This window comes from Petromyzon marinus, chromosome 32 (genome assembly GCF_048934315.1).
Source record: "Petromyzon marinus isolate PM22_M1 ecotype Great Lakes invasive population chromosome 32, UKy_Petmar_22M1.pri1.0, whole genome shotgun sequence".
NCBI lineage: Eukaryota > Metazoa > Chordata > Hyperoartia > Petromyzontiformes > Petromyzontidae > Petromyzon > Petromyzon marinus.
In genome coordinates, this window is record NC_133698.1 from 14,504,414 (window position 1) to 14,526,636 (window position 22,223).

The 22,223-nt window shown below is 48.3% G+C and overlaps 1 long non-coding RNA gene across 2 annotated transcripts in view; it reads right to left on the reverse strand.

The window, feature by feature from the left end:
- LOC142929650 (uncharacterized) overlaps window positions 1-22,143 on the reverse strand; it is a 95,327-nt gene extending 73,184 nt beyond the window's left edge. Inside the window, exon 1 of one of the 2 annotated variants that reach the window (XR_012945842.1) lies at window positions 14,867-22,127. This is a non-coding gene — a long non-coding RNA (uncharacterized LOC142929650). Of the gene's footprint in view, window positions 1-14,866 lie in introns of both variants that reach the window. The other variant, XR_012945841.1, reaches the window with a different exon arrangement.
- Window positions 22,144-22,223: the final 80 nt, after the last annotated feature.

Sequence of the window (22,223 nt, forward strand, 5' to 3'; positions counted from 1 at the left end):
AATAAAATTAAAACCTAGAGCCACGTGCTTGGGCTGCTGTCGCTGTTACTCGAGCCAGGCCCTAGCGCATCCATTGGTAATGAGCTTTTGCGCCGTTAATAAACGCGACGTCGCTGCAGCGAATTAATCTGCTTCGAGTTTCAGGTCGCGCACGCTGGGGGACGGTCTCCGCTTGGTATTTGAGTTTTTGTGGAGGCTTTGGGACAGACACATAAATATATACACACATATATACTTGCAGTGCTTAGACTTGAGATGATGTGCCAACCCCGTTACAATCGATGAGTCATTTGGAAATAACGGCGGTCCTATCGATCGGCGCGCCCCGTGGAAATACGGCCAAGAGGCTGTTACATAAAGTCCTGTAAAATGATTTTTATTTTAAAGAGGGTCACACAAAAGTAAAGACCCCCTTTCTTATACCCCCCCCCCCCACCAGTCTCGCCCACACCCTCGCCGCACATCGCTGCTGTTCCCACTTCTCCTCCGAACGGAACCACGTGTTCTAAACTGGTTACAACACAATCCGATGGTGATAAAGAAGATATTTCGTTTCCTTCCTCCACATATTTGTTCGTCCCCATAACAAATGTAAGTATATTTGTTCCGCATCCCATCGGCTGCATGACTTTTTGGGAGTGGATAGTTTCAGTAACATTGGTTTAACACAAGAAAAATGTAGACCGGTTTCGACATGCAGTCTCATGAGCAATCATGTTTGCTTGAATCGATGCTGGTGAACTGCCAGATGTTTATAGGCAAACACAACAAACCCACTAATGACCCCCATCAACAGTCATGGTCTATCTACTGCTGGATGAATGCTTTCCCACGTCGGGATCCCTCACGGTCCTGCGATGCAGCAAATCATTCTGGTTCCCTGCACACCCGTTTGTGGCTTCATCTCCGTGGTGGAGCGTTTCCACCTTTGGCAGCCATCTGTTACTAGTCTCGTCTGTTACTAGTCTCGTCTGTTACTAGTCTCGTCTGTTACTAGTCTCGTCTGTTACTAGTCTCGTCTGTTACGAGTCTCGTCTGTTACGAGTCTCGTCTGTTACGAGTCTCGTCTGTTACGAGTCTCGTCTGTTACGAGTCTCGTCTGTTACTAGTCTCGTCTGTTACGAGTCTCGTCTGTTACGAGTCTCGTCTGCTACTAGTCTCGTCTGTTACGAGTCTCGTCTGCTGCTAGTCTCGTCTGTTACTAGTCTCGTCTGTTACTAGTCTCGTCTGTTACGAGTCTCGTCTGCTGCTAGTCTCGTCTGTTACTAGTCTCGTCTGCTACTAGTCTCGTCTGCTACTAGTCACGTCTGCTACTAGTCTCGTCTGCTACTAGTCTCGTCTGCTGCTAGTCTCGTCTGCTACTAGTCTCGTCTGCTACGAGTCTCGTCTGCTACGAGTCTCGTCTGCTACGAGTCTCGTCTGCTACTAGTCTCGTCTGTTACGAGTCTCGTCTGTTACTAGTCTCGTCTGCTACTAGTCTCGTCTGCTACTAGTCTCGTCTGTTACTAGTATCGTCTGTTACGAGTCTCGTCTGCTACTAGTCCCGTCTGTTACTAGTCTCGTCTGCTGCTAGTCTTGTCTGTTACTAGTCTCGTCTGTTACGAGTCTCGTCTGTTACTAGTCTCGTCTGTTACTAATTCATGGCCTCCCAGCTCTGAATCTTTTCCTACACCACATCAATTCCAGACATCCCACCATCAAATTCACCATGGAAGTGGAGAAAGATGGCAAGCTACCATTCTTAGATGTTCTGTTTGAGAGGAGACCTGATGGCTCATTGGGGCATTCTGTATACAGGAAACCCACCCACACAGATTCCTACTTGAAACCTGATTCCCACCACCACCCAGCCCAAAATAATTATCTCATCAAAACTTTATACCATAGGGCTCATTGCATTTCAGACCAACACCACCTGACCAGTGAATTAAAACATGTACACCTGGCCCTCAAAAGGAATGGATACTCTGACCGTACCATCCGCCAAGCTGTTTCTCCCTCCATACAGAAACAACCACTTGATACTCCTGTCAAAACCATCACACTACCGTATATAGCAGGCGTTACTAAAAAGATTTCCAAAATTCTAAACAAACACAAGATCCAGGTCCGGTTCAATACAGTACACAAAATTCGTGATCTGATCTGATCCCGAAAGAACCAAAGAAGAAGCTGATCCCATCCGTGAAGGATGTCATTCCTGACTTACAGTACCCCGGGGTTTACAAATTGAGTTGTACCTGCGGTGATTGCTATATCGGGGAGACAAAGCGACATGTCTCTGACCGAATTCGCGAGCACAAATCAGATTTGAAACATGGCAAAACTAATTCTTCTGCCGTAGCTGATCACTGTTACAACACTGTGGGTGATCACGATATAATTTTCTCCGATACCAAGGTTCTTTGCAAACCCACGGGTTTTTATCAGAGATTTGTTCACGCGGCAATTCAGATCTACAAACACAGACACAATTTCAACCGAGAAGATGGTTTCAAATTAAGCAACCATTGGAAAGATGTTCTAAATCGAACCAAACATTAAACTTATTTTCAATGGTACAGTATATTTTTCAAGTAGTGGTACCCCAAACTTTCGCAGCTCTTAAAAATTCCCTTTTCACACCATCAATAGGTAAACTCCCCCTACCCCCCCCCCCCCCGCGCCAAACGGCAAGTGCACCCGCACATACACCACCTCTATGCTAAGTCGGCCAATCAAATGCTAATTTTTATGCTAATTCCTTTGTCAAGGCACCTTGTTTCCTCGCACACAGCTTAAAGGTCGTGGTCTGAGCGTGGCTGTGTTTCACTCCAGCGCTGTCCTCGAGACAGCCTGATCCCTTCACCTGATGAAGGCCGCTTGTGTTGTGGCCGAAACATCGTGATTTTTGTTGTTTTATTTTTTACCTACGTCACTTTACCGAATAGAACCAAAGAGTATCGTCTGTTACTAGTCTCGTCTGTTACGCGTCTCGTCTGTTACGCGTCTCGTCTGTTACGCGTCTCGTCTGCTACGCGTCTCGTCTGTTACGCGTCTCGTCTGTTACGCGTCTCGTCTGCTGCTAGTCTCGTCTGTTACGTGTCTCGTCTGTTACTAGTCTCGTCTGTTACTAGTCTCGTCTGCTACTAGTCTCGTCTGTTACGCGTCTCGTCTGTTACGCGTCTCGTCTGTTACGCGTCTCGTCTGTTACGCGTCTCGTCTGCTACTAGTCTCGTCTGCTACTAGTCTCGTCTATTACTAGTCTCGTCTGTTACGCGTCTCGTCTGTTACTAGTCTCGTCTGTTACTAGTCTCGTCTGTTACTAGTCTCGTCTGTTACTAGTCTCGTCTGTTACTAGTCTCGTCTGTTACTAGTCTCGTCTGTTACTAGTCTCGTCTGTTACGAGTCTCGTCTGCTACTAGTCTCGTCTGTTACGAGTCTCGTCTGTTACGCGTCTCGTCTGTTACTAGTCTCGTCTGTTATGCGTCTCATCTGTTATGCGTCTCGTCTGTTACGAGTCTCGTCTGTTACGCGTCTCGTCTGTTACGCGTCTCGTCTGTTACGCGTCTCGTCTGTTACGCGTCTCGTCTGCTACTAGTCTCGTCTGCTACTAGTCTCGTCTGCTACTAGTCTCGTCTGTTACTAGTCTCGTCTGTTACGCGTCTCGTCTGTTACTAGTCTCGTCTGTTACTAGTCTCATCTGTTACTAGTCTCGTCTGTTACGCGTCTCGTCTGTTACGCGTCTCGTCTGTTACGCGTCTCGTCTGTTACTAGTCTCATTTGCTACTCGTCTCGTCTGTTACTAGTCTCGTCTGTTACGAGTCTCGTCTGTTACGAGTCTCGTCTGTTACTAGTCTCGTCTGCTACTAGTCTCGTCTGCTACTAATCTTGTCTGTTACGAGTCTCGTCTGCAACTAGTCTCGTCTGCTACTAGTCTCATCTGCTACTAGTCTCGTCTGCTACTAGTCTCGTCTGCTACTAGTCTCGTCTGCTACTAGTCTCGTCTGCTACTAGTCTCGTCTGTTCCTAGTCTCGTCTGTTACTCATCTTGTCTGCTACTAGTCTCGTCCACCACCCACCTTTGTTCAAATTTTCCATTTTGCACAAACTGGGCCCCATCGTGAGTAAAGGCAGAGTGCTTCTTCCAATAATATCTGTGAAAGCAGTATCTGCTTTCACAGATATTATTGGAATAATAATAAGCATGGCATGGGTGTGTGTACCGAATTTGTTTTACTGTGTGTAGTGGTTAGTGCACTGTGCTGCAAACCTGGTAACCCGAGTTTGATTCCTGCTCAGTAAAACGGTACTGGGCCTCTACTAGGTCGAATCAGCCGAAGATGAGTACAGGGTGCGCAGTGTCAATATCATTGGGAAGAGAAAGGTCCCTGGACGTGGTTAGAGCCACACCAACACCTCGAGTTCTTGTTGACCATCATACCCCCAACACTCTGTTTCTGTGTCTGTATGTGTGTATTGGTTTGTATATCTATGTAATGACGACTTGACAAACTTCTCTTGAGATGGGAATTCATTGAAGACACGTTCACTTGACAGAGATCCCACTGCAACAGCCCCGAGTCTCCCGCATATCTCCCTTATATATCAACATGAGGCCACGCCCCCATTCTCAATCATTCTCGCTGATTCTGGACGCTTGCTCTACCGGCAGACTCTACCGTCCTCTTGCATCACCCGACCACGCTCCCTTCTCGAACATTCCCTTAGCCACCAGTTCCTTCGCACTCCCAACGGATACCCCTGTCATTACCTCCTGTGGCCACTAGTGCATTTGTACTGTAGGCTGACCTTCCTGTCACTACCTCCCATGGCCACGAGTCCCCTCACACCACATGCAGGCTCTATTTGTCATTACACATGTGTATGTATGTGTGGGGAGTGGTAGTGTACCGGTTCGTGCGCTGCGCTACGAACCTGGCATCCCGAGTCCGATTCCCGCTCACGGCCAACACCAGTGACGATTATCTGAACCGAGTCCGATTCCCGCTCACGGCCAACACCAGTGAGGATTATCTGAACCGGTGCTGTGCCTCCCCTAGATCTCAAATGAGACCGCCACTCGGGAGACAAAGGCTGCCGGGCGTGGTTCTGGCCACCCACCCCTTCGTGTGCCATATCGGCCTTCATAGGCGCTCGCGCTTGCTCCAATTGTCCCTTAAAGGCTATACAGTACGGGGTATATTTGTATTTGTACGCGTGTGTGCATACACGCGTACATGCTCACGTGTACGTACACGTGCGCTCTCCTGCCTGCACGCCCGGGAGAGTTCCCATCACCACACGCTCCGATCACAACCGATCCTCCCCCCGCTCCCAGGGTTTTTAGGGATCCCCCCCCACACCCCTGCGACTCATTCCCTGGCGGCTCGGCGCACAAATCCAAGGGTGGCGCTGCTCAATCCGCAAAGGGCAATGACAGCGAATCTAATTAACGCAACCGTAATCATCCGTGTCAGGGGGACTGGGCGGTGTGTACGCTGCGTCACGTTAGTGCAGCCAGTGCAGTCCGTGCAGCCACAGGTGCGGCATCATCACCGTGCTTAGAACTGCACGCGTGCATGAGCCACGATCTCGTCAGATTTGGGATGCCAAGTCGGGTTTAGCCTGATTGAGCACCTTGCATATTCCGGTGTTATAGGCTGTACTTGTATTCTTCACTATCTAAGCGCTCCTCCACCAACCAGCCCTAAGCAGAGTGGTGAGGTTTAGCCAATAGACTCCCAAGACGCACACGGCGTGGGTTTGTAATGGATACCCCTTATTAGAAAGTACTTTGTTGTCAATATTTAGCAGGAACTACTCAGCCCCTGGGTACTGGTTTCACGGAGCTACGGGGAGTTCCATTGCCAATGCTTTATGGTTTTTGCACGTTTGCCTCAAAATAAATCAGCCTTTTCCCATATCTGTCTCTCAACAATACAAATATTGAGTATTTTTTACATATCCCATCAGCAACATTGGTTCAAGACGTGCAAACTGGAGACCAATTTTGACATTTAGTGCCTCATCAGCAGCCGTACTTGGACCAATGCTGATGAACTGCTAGATGTCTGCGGGTAAGCAAGATTATTCTTGGGCGCGCACACGTACACGGATATATTTTAGCATTTCCCGGGATTGTGAATCGCGGAGTTGGCGCGAGACTCGAGTCTCCCGTGGCGTCTCCGTGGCTTCTTTTTTTTGTATTTTACTTTCCTTAATGTTGCAATTTAAATAAATGCATACGTAAATAGCCCGGTCACGTGATGCGCTGCTGCGCTCGTTATGCTAAAATATATCTCATCAGCGGGGGGGGTCGCAGCCATGAGCTGTGGCAGCCCCCCCTTCCCCCGCATTAACGCGTTTCCGAAATGGGCGGAATTGACGCGCCTGGTACTGACGGGAGGCGCAGGGGTGGTGGGTGGGACAGGTGGTTTGTGGTGTAGGCATGGGCGTTTTGTAGGTCTGTGGTGGTAGTGTAGGGTGTTGTGTATGTTGGGTATATGTGTGAGAGAGTGGGTGTATGTATGTGTAAGGAGCGGTAGTGTAGTGTTTAGCGCGCTGCGCAACAAACCCGGCACCCCGAGTTCGATTTTGGCTCACGGCCAACTCCAGTGGTGAATATCTGAACTCGTCTTTGGCCTCCCCTAGATCGACTCAGACTGAATTGAGTACCTGGTATGGTGTGTAAACATCGCCCATGGACTTGTAATCACCAACACTGCTCTGGTATCGGTGCATCCACACAACATCATGGATGCAGGCAGGATCCAAACCAAAACATCTGGGAAGAGACCTCTCGGTCGTGCTTGTATTGTGCTATGAAGTCATACACACACCAGGACCCGTACATAACATCTGGGCATTTCGCAAACGTGGCGAAATGCCCAGATGAGACACTGAATGTCGAAATCGGTTAAGAGTTTGCTTGTCCTGTATGAAACCCACGCTGCTGTAATTATGCACTTCCAGAGGCTGTGTGAACAATAGAGTGTGTAAAATGTGTTTCATATACAGAATCTGGAGGGGCACAGGTAGGTGAAGGAGTATTGTCTGCTTCTTCACGTTGCTGAGGTTGGTGTGCGCTGTTTGCTTTGCACAGCCTCCCTCGCTGTCTCGCACGCTCCCCGCGCTCTCTCTCTCAAGCAGCTTTCAGCAGTAATTACCTCCTAATGACCTCATTACTTGCTAGTTTTACCAGAAACAAAATAACAATAAACAATCAGCTATTTCATTAAGCGGCTCTTCACTGCAGATGAGATGGATGGTGGTGGTGTTTATGGTGATGGTGACGGTGGTAATGAGGGTGATGGTAACGGTGTTGATGGTGGTGCTAATGGTGGTGAGGATGGCGGTTATGGTAATGGTGGTGTGGTGAAACTATAACCATCATCATAACTACCAAACTAAGAATGTCCATCTCGACTCTGGTAGATTCCAAGTCTGGGTTATGATGATAATTATCATGAAGACGATAATGGTCATGGAGGTGGTAGGCGAGTTTTGTCACGATGATAAGACACATTTCAGTATATTTTTTTTGTCACGATTATAGGGGCATCGTGAGGGTGATGGACATGAACCCGTGTCAATCGGTTCGTGCGCCCCGCTCGGAGGTACGGATAGAGGTGATGAATGAGGGAGTGAGAGAGGGAGGTGATGATGATAATGGAGGGAGCGAGAAGTGATAAAGCGAGTGAGAGAGGGATTGAGAGCGAGGGAGTGAGGTGGAAAGAGGGAGGTGATGATGGAAGAAGGCGGGACATTGGCGGCAGCTCCGCACATCTCTGTTTTTGCTTGAAGCCGACATTTGTCAGCATGCTCAGCCGAGCTCCGTGAGGGGGACGAATTGAACCGCCGCCGCGTTACGAGAAGAGGTGCGGGTGATGAGGGTTGGGTGGGGGCGGGGTATGGCGATAAGAATGAGCATTTGAACCTTATGGCGGTACCCCGGGGTACCATAGTACCCCGGCTCTCGCAAAATGTCCGTGATGCAGTCATTCTTAGTCTCTGATGGTCGGCGATGCGACAATTGACTCATCTCGACAAGCTGTACTCGATGCACCACTACGGTGCGTGTGAGCGTTTAGGCTTTCAGCGCCATCGTCCTCGCTGCATTTCGACATCGCGGAGTAGCACTGATTTCGGATTGATTGGTACCCCAGTCGCGGAGTTAAGTAAACCTCCGGAAAAAAACAGTGTCCCAGAAATAAAATATTTAATTGCCTCAGCCATTTTGTATTATTTGGTACCCCGGGGTACCGCCATAAGGATCATTTGCCAACTTCCCGATCTCACAGACTCCAGGGAGACTCCAGTCCCTTGCATTCAGGGCGGTCGCTAGATTCGAACCGCGAACCTCTGTCTCGATGGGCGTCACCGCCCATCGCGTCACCGCCCATCGAGACGCGGATGCGCTGGCCTGAGAGTCTCAAGTCGCAGGAGTCAGGATTCATTCAGAGCGTACGTTGGAGTCTGGCGAGAGGGGTGGTCCCTGGACCCCCGACCTATTTACAGGGGTCGTCCTACCCCCCCAACCCCCGCGGGCCCGGTGCTTTGAGCTCAATTGACGATGCGCGCCAACCTCCCTCCTCCTGCGTCTCGCACTCAGTTACAAGTAATGGCAGCGCGCGTCACTCACGGCTGTCAATTAGAGCGGCGAGCTGCCCCGCGGGGGTCCATGGCGCAGGGCTTTAGCCACTGCAACTCGCTCATTAATGGATTGTACAAAATAGTACCAGGCAGCACTCTCCTGAACAGGGGTCTTGGGACGTGGTGAGCCGCTCCTGAATAAATAAAGGATATCGATATTGTTGTTATAAATTAAATTATATGTTTGTTCACCCGTGTATATATGTAGAGAGCATATTCGGCACGCTAGTAGAGTCTTATGACGGAGCGTTCACTGATATCAGCCACACGTAGGGAATCGGGACAAAGGACCTGCAGCTCCCGTTCCGCATCTCTTAAACATCCATGGCCCCCAATCCAGAATGTTCTCTTTTCCCTCCCACGTGTTCTCGTGCGAATCGGCGAGCCAATCACGGGCTCGCTAGCCGATCAGCACAGCCAATGGCGAGTCTCTACACTGAATGCCACGTGCGGAGCCGGCGGTTCTAATGAGTTAACAGCGAGTATCGCGGCTCGCGTCCAGGAGTTTGAGCACAGAACCACATTGCGGAAATCTTAGCAAAAAGCGATTTGCGCACACAATGAAAACTTGCAGAGAGAAAAGTGAGGTTTGGAGCCGCTTCACTGTCATGGACGGATGACAGCTGTGGCTATGGATGACGTCATCACTTCCACTCCACCAGCCAATCCGCTGCAATGGGGATTTTGGCGCCAATTTCCGTTGACGCTGCTTCTGCTGTTGCGGCAGCTCAACTTCTCTCCAACTTAAGGGGAGGAGCGAACTCCTCCGTGGGTGATGAGGTGGACACCCTTGTTTATGATGCGGGTGGCAGCCACCTCCGTGACGCTAACTCAGCAGCGTCTCGCGGCAGTAGCAGCGAGAGCCACGCAATGCAGGAGCACGCGAGTTGAGCAAAGCTATTATGTAAATGTTATAATTATTTATTATATCGTGAGAAATAATGTGAACAACCACTCAAACAACCACAACTATACACCACAAAAAGTGCACCAAGAGCTACACACGCAAATACAACCACTCATCTACAAATGCACACGGTAACAACAACCGCAGAGAAGACGCACAAAAACAACACGACGATTCGAACACACCCACAAACACAGAGATCGGGGGCGCATGGCTGTTCGCTATCACTCAACGTTCTTGCAGAAATGTACACAATCCGCACATCTAAATCATGTGGGGAATGAAAAATGCGAAAAATCGTAGCCTTCACAATTTGTAGGCGCATACGAATTGATAAACTGCATCTATAATACGAAAGCAAAAGGTGCCAAAAAAAGTTGGGTACATGTGCAAGTAAGCTCTATATTTTAGTCTAACTGGGACATAAACACACGCACATCGAAATAAGAAAGTGCAAACAATGTGGGAGCAAGAGGTGCCAATATATAGAATATAGACAGCTAACACCACCGTTTCTCCCCAGATGATGAGGTGAGCCTACAATAGCCTGCAATAGCCTGCGACTGCAGGCTTCACACACTCCTTGTTTTATGTTTTCTGCCCTGAGCGAAAGATCATCCACCCTTCATGATGATAACAGTGGGAACCAGTCCACAGTACTTTCTCTATTCCACATGGAATCAGGCAGTACGTGTTCAGCTCCCAAGAGAGGAATGGCGTCTTCTCCCTGGCGAGTGTTCAGGGAGGAGAGCGGCTTCAGTGATTGCCTTTTGGTCCTGGAGCCTTCCAGGGGATAATCTTTGGCTCCTGGCTCTGCAAAATGGGGTTTGGCCAGGAGATGTTATAGACGCCTGTCCCCTCAGGGCCTCTGGGACGTACTTTTATTTTATCTCCGTGATCCTTACGTAATAATATTGAAGGCGGAGGGGTCATCAGCCCCTTGACCAGAGACCCATTTGCCAATGTGGTGGATGTGATCATGGCGTGAAAGTAATTAACTGACTAATGTCACTCTTTCCCTCAAAGGCATTTCCCACAACACACCGGTGCTAGCATCTGACGGCACGAGGTAGTGGATGTTGTTTGGAAGACAAATAAAAAGACAAAGATCTCTCGTATAACCTGAACAGCCTGTTGGGGCAGGTGCTGTGAGTGCGGACCTATAAAGTCCGCCACGGCACACGAAGGGTTGTGGGGGGCCAGCACAACACCCGGCCATCTTTGGTCTCCCCAGTGTTGATGTTTGCACACCACATACTAATTTAAGGCTGAGTTGACCTAGGGGAGGCCCAGGACTGGTTCAGATGATCATCATTGGCCGTGTGCAGAAATCGAACTCGGGTTGCTGGGTTCACTGTGCAGGGCGCTAACAGCTGCCCCTCTATTCTCTGCTGTGTATTTGACAGACACATACAGTGAGGGAAAAAAGTATTTGATCCCCTGCTGATTTTTTACGTTTGCCCACTGACAAAGAAATGATCAGTCTATAATTTTAATGGTAGGTTTATTTGAAGAGAGACAGAATAATAACAAAAAAATCCAGAGAAACGCATGTCAAAAATGTTATAAATTTATTTGCATTTTAATGAGGGAAATAAGTATTTGACCCCTCTGCAAAACATGACTTAGTACTTGGTGGCAAAACCCTTGTTGGCAATCACAGAGGTCAGACGTTTCTTGCAGTTGGCCACCAGGTTTGCACACATCTCAGGAGAGATTTTGTCCCACTCCTCTTTGCAGATCTTCTCCAAGTCATTAAGGTTTCGAGGCTGACGTTTGGCAACTCGAACCTTCAGCTCCCTCCACAGATTTTCTATGGGATTAAGGTCTGGAGACTGGCTAGGCCACTCCAGGACCTTAATGTGCTTCTCCTTGAGCCACTCCTTTGTTGCCTTGGCCGTTTGTTTTGGGTCATTGTCATGCTGGAATACCCATCCACGACCCATTTTCAATGCCCTGGCTGAGGGAAGGAGGTTCTCACCCAAGATTTGACGGTACATTGCCCCGTCCATCGTCTCTTTGATGCGGTGAAGTTATCCTGTCCCCTTAGCAGAAAAACACCCCCAAAGCATAATGTTTCCACCTCCATGTTTGACGGTGGGGATGGTGTTCTTGGGGTCATTGGCAGCATTCCTCCTCCTCCAAACACGGCGAGTTGAGTTGATGCCAAAGAGCTCCATTTTGGTCTCATCTGACCACAACACTTTCACCCAGTTGTCCTCTGAACCATTCAGATGTTTATTGGCAAACTTCAGACGGGCATGTATATGTGCTTTCTTGAGCAGGGGAACCTTGCGGGCGCTGCAGGATTTCAGTCCTTCACGGCGTAGTGTGTTACCAATTGTTTTCTTGGTGACTATGGTCCCAGCTGCATTGAGATCATTAACAAGATCCTCCCGTGTAGTTCTGGGCTGATTCCTCACCGTTCTCATGATCATTACAACTCCACGAGGTGAGATCTTGCATGGAGCCCCAGGCCGAGGGAGATTGACAGTTATTTTGTGTTTCTTCCATTTGCGAATAATCGCACCAACTGTTGTCACCTTCTCATCAAGCTGCTTGGCAATGGTTTTATAGCCCATTCCAGCCTTGTGTAGGTCTACAATCTTGTCCCTGACATCCTTGGAGAGCTCTTTGGTCTTGGCCATGGTGGAGAGTTTGGAATCTGATTGATTGATTGCTTCTGTGGACAGGTGTCTTTTATACAGGTAACAAGCTGAGAATAGGAGCACTCCCTTTAAGAGTGTGCTCCTAATCTCAGCTCGTTACCTGTATAAAAGATACCTGGGAGCGAGAAATCTTTCTGATTGAGAGGGGGTCAAATACTTATTTCCCTCATTAAAATGCAAATAAGCTTATAATATTTTTGACATGCGTTTTTCTGGATTTTCTTGTTGTTATTCTGTCTCTCACTGTTCAAATAAACCTACCATTAAAATGATAGACTAATCCTTTCTTTGTCAGTGGGCAAACATACAAAATCAGCAGGGGATCAAATACTTTTTTCCCTCACTGTACATACATACGCCCATACACAGCATGAATGTAACACTATGCAAATGGTACATACAGAGACAAACCCACAAACACAGTCACTCTCAAGTGTGCACCGACCCCCCCTCCCCCCCCACATCAGCGCCACTTTTCTTAACATGACATGACGCGTGACTCAGACGAATGGAGGTGACCCAGGGCATGGTGATACGACAGACTCACAGAGCGAGAACCACACCGAGGCAAACTCTCAGAGAGGTCGACTCACAGAGAGACGGACCCACAGACAGACCCACAGAGAGATACATGGACAAACTCAGGGAGAGACCTACTCTCAGAGGGAGAGTCTCGCATATGGACTTACACAGATGGTGTTAACAGTCGACAGAAAACACAAACACAAGATTGAACTGGGAAAAACAAACCCCTGTGATGTGTATTAGATAGAGTAAGTCATAAATAATGCAGCATAAATGAATCATATCCCGAGTGGAGTCTACAAATACACACGCATGCGCACCACTGGATTACATGCGCTATATATAAATATTGTTTGTGCGCTTTGTGTGCGCAAGTGCAGGGTTCTGCAGGATTAAAAGAATGCCCTGGCCATACCCCTCCTCAGTGTTCCAGGAAAGGTCCCGACAAGGATTTTTCAATATCACCTTGCCATGCAGCATGCTGAGGAGAGGCTTGCGAAACTCCAATGTGGTTTCAGACTGGAGCGCTTCTGCACGGACGCCATTTGTTTCTGTTTGTCTGCACTGGCAGAGATCTTGGTAATTTCAACAGGACCTACGTCTCTGCTTTATTGACCTGCTCAGGCCTATGATACATCAATAGGCCAGGGCTCTGTGTTATCGTTTTTGCTTTCGGAATCCTTGATCCTCTGCTCGCAATAATGAAGATCCTGTATGATGGTGGGCAGGCGCGGGGAAAGCTGCGTAGCAAGGAGTCGGAGCCATTTTCTGTCCCCCTTGGGGTGCAACAGGCATGTTCTCTGGCACCTACACTATTTTGAATTCAGTGTTAATGGCGAAAGTAATGGGTTTATTTGGAATAAGCCAACGATTCTCGTTATATAAAGAGCAACATTCCATCTATATGGAAAATATGTTTTAGTCCTTCAGCTTATCGGGCTTCAGGACCATTGTTTAATCGCAGCATGTGTTAAGCAGGCAAAACTGGACCGAGTTCAACATTCAGCTGAGTCAGTCCTGTTAAAAATGTATAGTCCTGCTTGGGTTGGCATGCGTACACTCCACCTCCACGATAGGGTCCGTTCAGCATAAGCAATGCAATGCTGGGTAACCGTAGGCAAGGCGAACCATGCGCTGCCCGGCTGCGGGGCTTTAGCTGCTAGAGTTGGTTTAGATTGGAGGCGACTCGACACCAATCCTACCGGCGGTGCAACTGTCAACCCGACAGCCGCGAGAAGTTTTCAAGGGCACGCAGCGTGTCCATTAGCTGGCTCAGCAGCGGGTCTGTCCGCAGAGGACTCTCCCAGCCCAGCGAAATCCCCCAACTACGCCGTCTCCCCTCAGCCCTCACCATTCCGGTCTCCCCTGCCCACTCTACCTTCCACTTACTCTCTACTCTGTCTACTCTCCTCCCAGCTCCCCACGCATTCACCCTCCCGTATCCAGTGCCGCATTAAGCGAGTGCGGGGCCTGTAGAATATCTTATAAAGGGGCCCTGAATAAAAAAACACAAATATTAAAACCCCAAATATTAACTTGCATAGTAAAGTAATTGTATATTTTATTTGCTATACAGCCATATAATACGACTAATCGCTAACCTTAAACACTCAGTCGTTCATAAAAGTTGAAGGCAGTATAGTACTATAGTAATAAAGCAAGTGCAGAATCACTGAACCGGAATTGATAGCTTGAAAGCGTTTAGCGTGGGGTCCTTGAAAGTGCGGGGCCCGTAGCATATGTAGCTACTTTTGCGACTAGGATAATCCGGCACTGTCCGTATCCTGACGTTACTTTCATATCTCAGCGTCAAACCACACACATCGCTCTAACGCTCACTGATGACTATGAAGAAACGGATGTTAGTTATGGTGCTGGGTGTTGTGATGGCAATGATGCTGTCGCGACTGATGTTGTGTATTACAGAGTTACGTCGATCTCGTACCTACATCTAACAGATATGTTTTTTGCCTCGTTTGAGTAAAAATACATTTGGAAAATGTATTCGACGGCTAAAAACTTTTTTTTTTAAATCTCGTTTGAGGCCGGAAAAAGGTAGAATTGACGGAAAAGGCCATTCGCGAAAAAACTGGAATTTGGGGCCAACCTGTTTTGTATAACAAACGAATACCTTCAGTTGAGACCCCAGCGTGTGGTCCCTCTTCCCACGTGCAGCGTCCACAAACGGTTTCAAAGTGCAGTGCAATCAGAGCGCAGACCCGCAGCGACGCCAGTCTCCTCGATGTCACAATGGAGCTTTAGAAACGTAACTGCGTTGGTAGCTGTGCGCAATCACAAATAAATAACCATCTGTCGCATGTAACAATACTGCGTTACAGCAGTAGCTATAGCGTAGGCAGACATGACAGGCTGTGGTCCTTCAGAGCGGAGAGACGCGGATGGCAAGCCTGACTCACTCTTTTGGAATATAAATGAGCAGCCAATACACATCTCGACCACATTTGTGTGCGCACATGAAAAATAAAATAACTTTTACGTATCCCAACGGCCACACGACCTTCTGAGAGTGCATAATTTCTTAGATATGGGTTCGATACAAAACAATGTAACGTCTAACCGGCCCAGGGTTTTCTTGATTTAACCACTGCGCCACTGTTCCTTACGGAAAAAAAAACACATGTGCGACCAGGAATACATTTACACAATTACACGCGGCGTATCAGCGTGGGGATATTGACGATGGTGATATTGCTGCTGCTGATTGTTCTTGCTGTTGCTGTTATTGTTGATTGTTCTGTTGCTGCTATTGCTCATTGTGTTGATGTTGTCGAAGCTGTCGCTAGGGCACGGCGAATCTGGGCAACGGCCCCGGGCCCTGCGTTTGGGGGGGGGGGGGGGCGCGCTTCGATGTCACGGTGTCAGATGTAATACTTTCGGTTAATTTGAAGGTATCGGGAGGGGGGGCACAGTGAGATTTTTCGCGGGACCCGCACCCATCTATGGACGGCCCTATATGTTGCTGCTGATGATGCTGATGATTCAGTCGTGATGGAACCTAGGGCGGAGCTGAGGAGAAGCATGAGCTCGGATACTGGGGGCTGTGGGGTGAGGGGCGGGGTAGGGGAGTTGTGGGGGCCGGTGGGTTGCGGGGATTGTGGTGATAATGGGAATGGGGACTGCGCGGTTCCCCCGTGGAGTCATCAATACAGCTCGGACCGCGCCGCGCACGCGGCCAGTGAATTTAAATGGCATCAGATTAGCGGACCGGGGAATCAAATTGCTCCGTGGGAAATGCGATTTGCAGATTCCAGGGTGCGGCATTTGTATTCAGGAGGCCGCGTTGCTCTCCGTCCCCGCGGCTCCTCCGGTGACCACCGTTCCCCACTCTCTCATCCATCCACTCTCTCCTCTCCACCCACTCTTCTCTCATCCATCCAAGCTACTCTCTCTTCTCTCCCTTCTTTGTCTGTCTCTCGCACATTTTCCAGTCCCTCTTGGTATTGTGACTGTGTGTGAGTCTGTGCGAGCGGTGGCGTCATGGTTCGCGCGCTGCGCAACGAACCGCCTACCAGGGTTTGATTCCCGGCCACGGTCAACACCAGTGACTTTTACCGGAACCTCCCTGGGCCTCTCTTAGGTGAATTCAACCTCAAATGAGTACCTGGTGTGATGTGTAAAGGCGGTTGGGCATGGTTCTGGCCACCCACCCCCTTGTGTGCCGTGCCAGCCTTCATAGGTGCTCACTAACAGCACCTGCCCAAACGTATGTTTAGGCTATACGGGAGATATTTGTCTTTGTCTTGCGGATTTCAATACCGATTCACTCAATTGCCACTCATTTTCACAATCAAATCATTCACTCATTCACCAACTTACTCATTCACCGTATAACTCAATAATTGATTCACTCTTTTCACTCACTCACTCATCCCCCCACTCACCATCTCACTTAACAAAATAATGAATAGTTGGAATACATTCGTCAATAATATTGCCTGAAAATAATATATAAATAGGCGACGTTTCAGACAATGACCCTTCATATCACATGACTAGAGAAGCCAGAGAGATGGAGTTAACAAGGGTTGGAGACTGTCATTTACAACATCTGGCCTGATCAGAATTAGACTAAATGATAACAAATTTTGCTGGCTGGAGTGCGGGCGAGAAATTGTGCGCTGGGGATGTCTGTGACAACGTCAAGCTCCCCTCCACCCACTCTCCACCCGGCCGTGTATCCCGCGCCAATGGACGATCATATGACCATTTTTTTTAGATAGGCATAAGAATAGTTATTGACAAAGAAAAAACACCCTTAAATAATAAAAAAACACATTTCTAAACAAACTAATGTATAGTAAAATTAAACCATATTACTGGTACATTGCATTGTGGGAATATTTATTATTGTGTCCAATTACCATCCGAATGAAAGGAGTGTAACTGCCATACGTTGCTGAGGCGAAGTCTGAGAAATAAAATGTGAGGTACAACTATTCAACTAAAATAAATACAATGAAAATAGGAGAGGCCTTCATTCAGTCCTGCCAGCTGACCGGTATTCAGTTTAAATACGAAGTGGCCTGCTATCCATTGTCTGGCCTCATTCCGCACACCAGACACATGTGCAGCATCTTCTCCCATTGCATGGGAAGGTGTCTGATATGCTATTACCAACTCACTTATCTCAATGAAATTCGTTAGATTTCTCCGGATCTCCGATTAGCGAAATAAGTTCAACCAACATACATCCGAGTCCCATCACCTAATTAGATGTAGGTTTTGCCACCGACGACCTAAAAAAATATGATGATGTTGATGCCAGCAACCGCACCCGGGGGACACCTGCGAGGTAAAGCCTCTTTTAGTTTCATGTTTAGAAAGCATTTCCATTTTGTTAAAGATGTAGTGACATCGCGGATGTTACTATGGTGCCAGCCCTAGAGGGGCACAGCGTGCAATGTACTCACATCGCGGACATCACTTATGTGGCAACACCGTGAATATCACGGAACAATGCTGGCTCTAGCAAAGGCACGGCGTGCGATGCATTGTTATCGCGGACACTTGTATATTTAACACGTAGGCTTTCGCGACCAATATTATTCATAATAAAGGTTTTTGGGTTATATCGCGTTATTTATAAATGTGTCGTAACCCTCCACTACCTGACACGGCCAATCAGCAAAAAAGTGTCACGTTGACAAAAGACAAATAGTTCACTACTTTAGCCCACCGGTGTGTTGAAGAGTGAATCCACAACATTTACAGTTTGAGTACGACGTTTCGCTGGTAATTACATCCAGCATCATCGGGCAATTCGCCAGAATGGTAAAGCCCCCACTTGCTCCCGGTCTTAAATAGAGCAGCAGGATGAATGAGTTAAATGATGACTCGATTGGGACTTACACATTCCCGGAGTCCTGGATGCATATAGGATGGCCGCTCACACATCCACTGGCTACTCACCGTTGTTTTTAATGTATTTGTAGAGGCGTTAACTACGCACTGTTCGGTAACCTGCATTGCCACCAGGTATCAAAGGGGCAGTGCAGCGTTACATGTGTACATAACGGTTGGGGTCAGACGAGGTGAAGTGGATCGTAGCCACAGTTTGGTAAGAACCAATCAGACATACTTGGTTCGAAGCTTTCGTGACTGCAGGAATTAATCTTTGTTTTTTTTTCGGTAAAGTCACGTATAAATAAGAAATAAAATAACATAATAGCGCACGACGTTTCGGTTGCAACACAAGCAGCCATCATCAGGCACAGAAGAGCCAAACCCACGAGAGAGGGGAAACACACAACCCCAGATGTACACACAGACAAACAAGTAGGGGGTACCAACACCGACACAATAGGGGACACAGAGAGAGAAGCATACCAAACAGACAGAGCTCAGCAGAACCCGGAAACCACACAAAGCAACACAGACGGTCGGTCAAAACACAACTAACGCATAGCCTGGTTGATCACACCACCTCAAAGATCGCTAAATTGCAAGTTAAGCATGAAACCCAAGACACATACAGCACACACACACAGACACCCAAGCAGAGCGGACCAGCACAGGCACAAGCACACAGCGAAGTCGCCCCAAACAGGCAGAGAAGGCAAGGCTGAGAGACAACGGGACACACCAGCACGAGAAGGCAAGGCTGAGAGACAATGGGACATCCTAGCATGAGGTATGCATAGAGCAAAGTGGAGCACGGCAGCAAACATTCGGAAGCACCAAGACCTACACACAGGCAGAGACAGCACAGAGAAACAAATCCAAGCACAGACACCAAGGCAGATACACAAGCAGAGACAACACACCTACGTGACTTTACCGAAAAAAAGAGTGATACACATATAGCCAAAGTTATCGGAAGTATATATGAGTTTTTACATATCCACATTTAATTTATATATACATATATAAGTAAAATGACGTTTATATAATTTTTTATGATTTTTTATTATTTCTACGTGACTTTACCGAAAAAAACAAAGAGTAATTCCTGCAGTCACGAAAGCACCTAATCAAGTTCGAACCACCTTTACGGGAAGGTATGAATTCTGTTGTCTTTGTGTTTCTCTGCTGGTGTGTCTACGTCGTATGCTATTCTTTGTGTTTCTGTGTCGCTGTGTTGTCTCTACCTATGGTGTGCCTGGGGACCTCTAAGTGTGCGCTGCTGCGCCCGGTGCCTGACAGATTTACTTTACCCCTTAACTGTGCGCGTGTCTCCCCCCCAAAGGTCTCTCTACGGTAAGTATTCTATCACTATCTTAAATTTCACACTTAACTTACAATTTAACAATCTCTGAAACAGCGTATTCAACCAAACCATGCGTTAATTGTGTTTTAACCGACCGTTTGTGTTGCTTTATATAGTTTCCAAATTTTGCTAAACCCTGTTTGATTTAGTGATGTTCCGTCTCTCTGTATCCCTTGGTATATCTGTGTTAATTCTCCCTACTTAAGGTCTGTCTGCGGTTATGTTTCCTCTACCTGATGATTGCTTGTGTTGCGATCGAAACGTCGTATGCTATTATATATATTTTTATTATTTCTGTGACTTTACCGAAAAAACCAAAGAGTAATTCCTGCAGTCACGAAAGCGCCTAATTAAGGGAGATTCATTTCACGACCCTCCACTTGATGAGTTGTGTATCCGAATAATGCGCTCGCTTAATCAACAAATCTGGCAAAAAATAAATGCGCAGACAACATGCATAATATCTGTCCCTGTACGTAACAAAGTGTTTTTTACACATCCCATCAACAACACAATCTTCTGGGAGTGATTCTCTTCAGCATCATTGGTTCAACACAAGCATGCATTGTCTCATTAGAGCGTCAGGCTGGATTAACCAACTCTGGTGAAATTAGTTCGATGAAAAAACTATATGTCGGGGCCGCTGTCCCCCGACTCCTCCGTCATTATCGAGCTACTACTCCCCGACTGCTCTGTCGGGTGCGGGCTACCGCCCCCCAATTCCGCGCTCCCCTGTACCCCCAACTTTACTGCTGCCCCCCGCGTATTCATGATTTAATTGGTGGAACTGACCGTATTACGCTTACGACGCGCTACGCGGGCTCAGGGGCGGACGTGCTGCGGTGAGCGCGCCCGTGGAGTGAAACCCCGTCTCGTGCGTAAATGAAGGGATACAGCGCGCCGACGCGCAGCTCCGCGGCCGCACCGAGCGCCCACGCACGGGACTCGGGGTCGGGGGTCAGAGGGCAGGGACGTCCACCGTGCGCGCGCCGCCGATTGGAGGAGGTAACTCCGCCCCGATTTAAAGGCCGTTTAAACAGCCGCGCGTGTACGCGAACACCAGGCGCTCTACCAAACGGTTGGATGTAATTACCGTGCGCCCCGGCGACCCGACCCACGACACTCCACCCTCCTTTCCGTGCTCACAGAGACCACACGACACGGTTTAAACTCTCCTGACGATTTATTCTCTGCAACAAATCCAACGTAGCTCAGAGTGCCAATGTGGGTCAGCAGACGCTAGTCTATCCCTCGGTTAACCGGGACTTAATCCTAACCTATCCCTCGTAACCTATCCGGCTGGGTGCTCCCTTATTCTCCCGTTGTTATTTAGCCCAAGTACACCTCTCCCGCACTTACCTCTGATCCTACTCCATGCGCAAGAAGTCGTGGGAGGGCGCGCCTGTGCGTCGTCTCCGTGGGGAATTGGGCCTGGCTGCGTTGAAACTCGTCACACGGACGACTCGAACGGCTGGCTCCAACACCCGGCTGACCTCGATCCCTTTAAGAGCACGACTGCCTCACTGCCTAAATCACCCTCCTTTTATCGTACCCACAACAAAGGCGCCCCGCTGTTTCGCTCCCTTCGTCTCCCGTCCAATCAGGGGCCCGGATTTTCCCGCTCTTTTGATATTCGGATCCTAGCTCTGGTGACGTCACCGCAGTGGTCCCCTCGACGTCCGCTTTCTGCTCCTCCCTCTACCAGCCTACTGACCCGTGTTGCGTGTGCGTGTTTCTACCCGCGGTGGCTCTACAGCTCCTGCCGTGACCATGCAATTACAATCCCAAGTCACGGCGCCGCGGTGCACGTCAACCTCGGGGGTAGGTCGTCCAATTCCCTGGCCGTAGGAAACCATGAAGCTTGATCCCATTAGGGGCTTCTGGACGAAAACCTGCCGGCCAGGTGACTTCCCCTCGGGCTCTATGTGGGGTATGCGTGCGTTCATGTGGGGGGCAGTGAGGGGCGAGTAGCGTCGGTGCCGTCGCTCCTTGGTGGCGGCGTCACGGCGGTGGGTACGGCCCCGACGGAGCGGCTCCGTTGCGGTGGCACCACATATACAATACACGAAATCCAAATCAGAATCTTTATTTATCCTGGAAAAAAATCCGATGAGCTATGAACCTCTTGTTCATAGATGTCCAGAAGGGTCGGGTCAGAAAGTTACAACAAACAATACTTTTTGATTTTAAGCTTTCGTGACTGCAGGGATTCATATTCTTGTTTCCCTTCTACGTGACTTTACCGAAAGAACCAAGAATGACAAACAATACATAAAGATAGGAGTGCGAAGTACTGTATATGAAAAGTAAGCAACTCAGGGAAAATAAATGTGTGGCTATATCAAACTAGACAGAGCACAGATGACAGTGACAATACAAACATTGCAGACCGAGAGATTGAGACAAAACAAAGATTTTTGAACTCTGATTTTCAGTCGTAAAATATTCGAATGCTGGGTGGGTTAATCGTTTAGTGTTATCGATATAGGAGACGGGATGCGAGGGTTCTCACGAAAACCACAGAGCACGACTGTCCCCTGCCGTCACTGCGGGACAGTTGCAGCGTTCAAATCTTTAAGCTGGTTTACAAGAATGATCCGCGAAAGACCTTGGCGAAAAAATGAAGTTACAGCAGCGAATAACATACAATCTATGAAAATAACATTCGATCTATGCACCATTCAAGTAACACTGGCAGTAGGTAATACAGAAATGACACCAACTAGCGTGGGGGTCGCAAACCACGCGTGCAAGAAGTGCA